The sequence below is a fragment of the Triticum urartu genome, chromosome 6 (genome assembly GCF_003073215.2).
Source record: "Triticum urartu cultivar G1812 chromosome 6, Tu2.1, whole genome shotgun sequence".
Classification (NCBI taxonomy): domain Eukaryota; kingdom Viridiplantae; phylum Streptophyta; class Magnoliopsida; order Poales; family Poaceae; genus Triticum; species Triticum urartu.
In genome coordinates, this window is record NC_053027.1 from 155,359,398 (window position 1) to 155,366,605 (window position 7,208).

Consider the following 7,208-nt stretch of genomic DNA (forward strand, 5'->3'; position numbering starts at 1 on the left):
GCCTGGTGACTCATTGGTAACCCGGCAGGTGGGTCAAGAGGAACAAGAAGACCCGATGGCCCGACAGGCGGTTCATGGAAGACCGGCCTATGTTATGGTGGGCCGGCTTAAGAGGAAAGCATACGGAATATTCCCTTACAAAGGAAGCAAGACTAGGACTCCACTTGTAATAGAGTAATTCTAATCCTAATAGGACTAGTCATGTAAGCCGCCCCTTCAACATATATAAAGAGGGGCAGGGCACCCCAAGGGGGACAAGTTTCACAAGTTTGATAAGTTAGGGTTAGACAAACAAGTCTAGAGCTCTCGAGTTAGAGCACCCGTGTAATTGTGATCTTCATCATCAATATCAATGAAGCAGGATGTAGGCTTTTACCTCCACCATGAGGGGCCAAACCTGGGTAAAACATCGCGTCTCTCGTCCCGCTCAACCTCTCTCAAGCTACCACATAGATGCGTTGACCTCGTGACTAAAGTCCTAACACTAGGGATTGTGGATGGGGTATAAAGTACAGAATGGTCTACCTCGAGATCATATGTATATGTATCTAACTTAACCATACGAACTAAACCCATCGGCTTATATTGGCACTGGGGGTACCTAGAGTTACATGTACGTCAGTTACATCTAGGGATAAACATCTCGATTATTCAAACGTGTCTTGAAGTGTGTGCCAAGTCTTCGAAGGATTTCATCTTGAGTATGCCGTGGGTCATGGTGAACATGGCCCTTTCTTTGGTTGTCAGCGGTCCTTGGCCCGACCCATGACTGCCATGCCGACGTGGTTAACACCCCTAGTCCAGGACACGGTCATCAAGGATGGAAGCATTTGGACCTAAACCTATATATATAGAGAAAGAGGGGGGATGTTGAATAATCTAATCCTTCCAGAGGGGTTGGGATATTAGAGGAATTTGTATGAAAAATTTCAACATAAGTAAGAAACATATGTCTGTAGTTTTTTACTCTAAGACCACGCCCAACCAGACACTTGGCCTGAGAGAAGGCGGCATCGTTTGACCACAACAGGATTCTATGACGCTTGTATCAGGCTGCCGGTGTCACTCCATGACCTGCCTGTTCGACCATTTTTTCTGTTCAAACATACTAAATCAATGGGATGTGTCTAGGACACATCTAGATGTGTTCAAATTATTGCATATCTAATTGACTCAATCAAGCATAAAAAGCAAAGAAAATTGAAAAACAAAATACCTATATGAATCTCCGTGTAAGATCAATAACATAGGACTTAGATGTGTAATACCGATGTGCTTTAGCAAAACCGAAATCAATAATGTTGCTGAGGACATGACAATGATTGATCTTCTAAATCGTCACCAGGAAGCTTTACATGTCATCCAAATCACAAAAAAATTGTCCACTTTTGCCGGATTAAATAACCTATTTTTCCGAACGAGATTATATAATCTTCTTGACCTCGAAAGAAACGTTTTGAGTATAACATTGTACTCCTACCTAATTGTAAGCTGGATAACCTAATCTATATGACAAATTTGTCCTCTTGTTAGCTCAACAAGCAAAACTTTTTCTTCTCTCGCCACGAGGTGATTTTTGAAACAAAGAAAAACGCCACGAGCTGCACAAGCAAATAAACAACGAAACTGCTCGACGTACGACCTTTGGTCTCCGATTTCCATAGTGAAAAAAAAATGGAATTTTTATTTCACATCTAGATGTGAAATACTTACCTCACATCTAAGTCTAAAATAATTGGATCCATGTGATCGCTAGTTTTTTTTTCTGGGATCGCTAGTATTTTTAGATGAACTTTTGTTATCGCTAGTTTCTTTTACTAAATTTTGTGATCGCTAGTTATTCCATTGTTTTCATGCGTGTACAGCGTGTCGTTGTCTGCCTGAGTCTGGGCTACACTTTTTATTTCCGTCTGGGCTGGTCTTTGTCTGTGTTTGGGCCCAGTCTATGTAGAGAGATGTGCTTCTTTTGGTTTTTTTCCAGTGGGCTACCATGAGATTTGAATGGTAGGATGATCATGTTTTTTCTCATGTCTTTTTGTTCCTGTTTGCTACTCTCTACTCACTGCTACTCGCCTACTCCCATTCCCATTTTTAGCAGCAGTTTTGCTTTCTAGTTTGTAGATTGCATTTAAAGCATACTTTTCAACTTTCCAACTATGATTCCCATATTTTTTTTGTCAAAAAGCATGGTGTTGTGCGAGAGGCCCAGTGGCCCATCATGTGCAACTTTTCAACTTTTTCCCTTTTCTTTGACCTGTCTCATTTTAGTTTTTGTGCATAGAACATTTACGTGTTTTTTTAGTTTCTTTGTCCTGTTTTCCTTTCCATGTGGGTTCATTCCTGTGTAGTTTTTTTGTCTCCAATTTTTTTCTTCAAAATCTTCCTTTAACCAGAGACAAAAGTTATCGAAGTTCAACCGAGACTATAGTTTATCTTTTGTTCCAGTTGCAACACCACTCTTAGATCACAACTAGGGTTTATAGTTTGTAGTTATTCCAGTTGCAAGTCCATCATCGGCTCACAATCGGTATCGTAATTTGTGTAGTCCTAGTTGCAAGTCTACCATCGATACGAAATTGGGCCCATAGTTTGTTTTTATCCCAATTGCAAGTTCATCCTCGACTCATAAGTGGGGCCCAACCTTTTTTTGTCCCAGTTCCAAGTCCAGCCACGACTCACAACTAGGATCCGAGCTTTTTTTGTCTCATTTGCATGTCCACCCTCGACTCGCAACTAGGGCACATCCTTTTCTATCCTAGTTACAAGTCCATCTTCGACTCGCAACTTGGGACCGACCTTTTTTGTCCCGGTAGCAAGTCCACCCTCAACCCACAACTAGGGTCAAATCTTTTTTTGGGTCCCAGTTGCAAGCCCATCCTCGACTCGCAACTGGGCCCGACCTTCTTTTTGTCCTAGCTGCAATCCCACCCTCGACTCGTAACCGGGACCTCAGCCTTTTTTCTCCCAGTTGCAACTCCACCCTCAAGTCGCGACTGAGGTTCCGACCTTTTTTATCTCAGTTACAAGTCAACCATCGACTTGCAACTAGGTCTGACCCTTTTTATACCAGTTCCAAGTCAACCCCCGACATGCAATTGTGACATGTGTAATCTTTTTTTATTTGTAGTTGCAAGTTAACCATCGACTCACTGCTAGATCCGACCATTTTTAACCAGTTGCAAGTTCACCATTGACATGCAACTAGCCAAGATTTTTGACACAATTGCAAGTCCACCATTGACCTTTATTTTATCTGAGTTTGAAATCCACAACCAACTTACAACCGATCCGAAACTTTATTTGTCCTAGTTGCAAGTCCAATATTAACATGCAACCGGGCTATTTGATTATTATTTTTCTTTTTAGAAAGTCACAAACTTTGAAAAATGTTCAATGTCTTTTAGAAAAACTTGTTCATTTAAAAAAAATCCAAATGGCAACAATTGTTCGTATTTTCTAAATAATGTTTGGAATTAAGACATTCGGAAATACTAAAGAAAGTTACAAAATTTCACGTTTTTCAAAGAAAATTGGAATCAAAATTTTGTTCTAAATTCAAAATATGTACAACAAATCTTTCTTAAAAAAATGTTCACAATTTCCAGAAAATATTCAGAATTTTAGGATTTGTTCCCTTTTCCAGAAAAATATTCGAAGTTCCATAATTTAAAATTCTGGTCACATTTAAAAAAAATCCGGATTTTTGAAGCACCTGCACACAAGCTAGCCTAGTCCCAATGGCTACAATCCCTGTCGTTCGTTCTCTCATACTTGCAAAGCTAGCCTCAAAACCAATCTCACAAGCAAGCACCTTAATTGATCTATAGTAGTGTGCATGCGTAGCTTTTTTTGTTTGAGCGGCTACGGCCAAACTTTTTTGAGTGTGTAGCTGTACGCAAGTTTGGTAGCTTTCTTGTGTATATACTGTTAAAAAATACAAAGAAAACAAGTGAAGAGGACCACAAACAGATGATGAACTCAACATAGTCGGACCCGAGAAAAAAAATACCACGAGCTGCACACGGAGCAATAAAGCATGGTTTTGCTTCGAACATTTCCCGACAAATTAATCTTATACTAAATCCATGAGAGGGAAAGAACGCCAGATTTATTTGGTGAGATATGAAAAATTGGCACGCTTCTATAGTGTATGTGGGCTGATGGAACACAACTACAAGGAGTGCGGATCCGGTGTGCATCTATACTACTATTAAAAGAACAAACTTAAGTTTTTTTAAACCCACACCATAAAGTGTACACAGGATAAACACAACCCTTAGATCAAATTAAGTTAAACACATCCCACCGTCTACATCATGTTAATAGTCTGTCAATCAGATCAACGACTCAGATGAAATGTTCTGCCAAGCGCCGTGGTCTGCCAATCCTATTAGCGCTTCGTGGCCCCTCGCGCAACACGCGGATCACCCACCGGCCCGCAACAGGGGAATCGATTCCACCCGCCTCCGCCTCCGCCTCCCTCCTCTCTCCTTGCTGCCGCTATAGGACGCCGCCGGGTCGCTATCATCCCTCGAGCAGCGTCGACAACGCGGGATGCAGCGGGCTCAACTTGCATCTGCGATGCCGGTGTTCCTCTCCTCGGTCGAGCGTCGGCGGCGGCGGCGCGAGATGTAGCGGGCTGAACCTGCGTCGGCGGCGACGGCGACGGGTCTCCTCCATTCCCCTCCTCATGTTGCCCCTCTCCTTTTCCTTGCTTTCCTGCACCGGCGGAGAGGAAGACGCCCTCGGCTTCATGGCCTCCTCTCTAGGGCCAAGTGGTGGCTAGAGGACACTCCAGGAGGGCAGCCAAAAAAGAAGCCGAGAGAAAAGGGGAGGCAGAAGAAATCCGCCCGCACGCTCTCGCCGTCTCGCTCTACCTGATGGTGTTGTAAGGTCGGTCGGACAAGGGAACCCGGTTGCTGCCTAATGTCAAACGCCTTCTCCCTGAGAATTGAGATCATGCTCCCAGGTGCGGGGCGTGGTGACCTTACCTGTTACCGTGCTTGATTTTTCTGGTTCAGAACATGTGTGCTCAATCTAAGTGCTCAAATGTGAGGTTGCAAGTAGATGCTTGTTCTTTTTTTTCATATAAACTCTCGAAATGGATGAAAGCATAGTATTTCTGAGCTTTCTAAACTCTAGGAACCACTGAAAATTTTGGCATTGCAAGAGAAATATACTGCTGGGCAAGAGTTCATACATTACTTACTATTTGTCTCTGAATGACAGTACTCGCATTAGTTGATGCAGAATATGTCTATGGTTTACCAATGAGTTATAATGAGATTTCACTCTCTTGTAGGCTAAATCAACACCACTTGCTGGGATGGAACATGGAAAGCTATTGGCCGCTTGCAGTCTCACAATCTGTCAGACGCACAAGTGGAGTTTTGTTTGGCAATGCTTTTCTATTGAGCATATTAAGAGATCGTCATTTGTCTGTCTTTTTTATTAAGAAATGGCGAGTCATTTAGTAAGAGTTTGTAACTGGTTCAAGTACATGACTGTCAAGAAACGGTGCGTTTGACAACACATCTTCTATCAAGTTGCTGGGAATGTTGCCTGTACTCCGTGACAGTGCCACAACATTGGATTCATGCATTTGATGTCCTCTTGGATCCAGATTAGAATAAAACTAAATGTGTTCCTTTAAATTGCGTAGTTGCCTGATTTCATTTTTGCAAATAAAAAATGTGTTCCTTTAATTTGGTGTATGTATTTGTTTTCTGTAACCTATCATCATTTTCTTCTTTTTTTGCGCTGAAACAAAATGCATTCTTTCATATCAAAAATTGCAAGAGCACACGAGCTGTACACATATCCTTCCTTTTCGAATCTGCAGCCGCTTGCTTTGATTGTTATTTTTGGAAGGGTTTAGGCGAGTACGTCACAAAGGTAACACTGATCTGCTTCACACTTGTTATTTTCTTCTTCTTGGTAATTTGTAGTTCCTTTGACCTTCTAATTTTTATACCACTATTCTGCATTGCAACCTTTTCTTTAATAGGGAGACGTGCCAAATTTTCAGTCAATTATAGCGTGAATTGCATAACCTGCAACATTTGCCTATAGCCGATAGAATCTATGATCCCACCAGGGCTATCTCTATGAGCTAAACAATTATAGTACAAGACACACTCGAATTCAGAGTTTAGAGCCTCGTGAGCAATGTTGTAAGAGCTTATTGATGATCTGCTTGTTTCTCGCAAAATTGGGACGTGTTGGATGGTCCATGTGAGGCTATCTAAAAAAAATTCCTCTTAATTCTGTTTTGTTTGTATGATGGAATTTGATTAGATAAGAAGCCACATCTGGCGGCACCGTTCGTCTCATGGGGCCCCCATCTCGCTGCTCCCCTGTCTCATGGCGTCCAATAACCAAAGTGTTTTTTTTCAATTGGTATTATTTCTTTGCTGGTAATATTTATTATTGTAAATGGTGTGATCTGATGATGTATCCTGCATACAATTCAGTTAATTAAATGATGCAGCAGTCACTCCTGTACAATATGATCTGTAGTATACCCAGCTCTATGTGAGGGCAATGTGAACCAATGTAAAGCACTAGGTTCTTCCTAAATAGCACTTGACACTTTGTTGTGTATTTTGGACCTATGAAGAATTTAGCTCTGTAGATGCCATTGGTTTCTGGTATAGATGACATCCTTGATGCCACAGGTGGCTTTTCTTCGAAGATTGTATTCTTATTCAGTACTGTGTTGCAGTAAAGCCTTCTCATTTGTGTACAACTGTAACGAACCAAGTGCTCTTATTATTTGGGCGGTAATCTCATGCTGCTTAATGTGAGAGTGAAATGCCTGGCAAACTGCCTTGTGTCAGGTTCCAAGGAATATGCACAACGTTGATGATTCAACAAGAAAATAATGGTGTTTTCTTTGCATACAGTAGCATATTTGTACAGTAGACAACTTCAATGTTACAAGTACAAGGCATTTCATTCCATAGGCTTCGGAGTTCGGACCATCACTCACGGGAACACATGCAAAGTGTTAACATTTTCATTGCAGATCTTGATTAATTCTCCACATGACACAGATGCAGCCTGCGCACACAAAAAGGAAGGCAAAATTCAGATACAAAGAGTACTTTTCTTCTCTTACACTTCTATGCTTTGCAATCTTCAAGACCATTGCTCTCTGCTGGTCCATGTGAGGCTATCTGCTTTGTTTCTTCCTTTTGGGCGACCCC

General features: G+C 41.6%; 1 long non-coding RNA gene across 1 annotated transcript; it reads left to right on the forward strand.

The window, feature by feature from the left end:
* Positions 1-4,287: 4,287 nt before the first annotated feature.
* Positions 4,288-6,814, forward strand: LOC125517517. Its single transcript, XR_007287662.1, has 2 exons — positions 4,288-4,969; positions 5,303-6,814. It is a non-coding gene; the product is annotated as an uncharacterized LOC125517517 (long non-coding RNA).
* Positions 6,815-7,208: the final 394 nt, after the last annotated feature.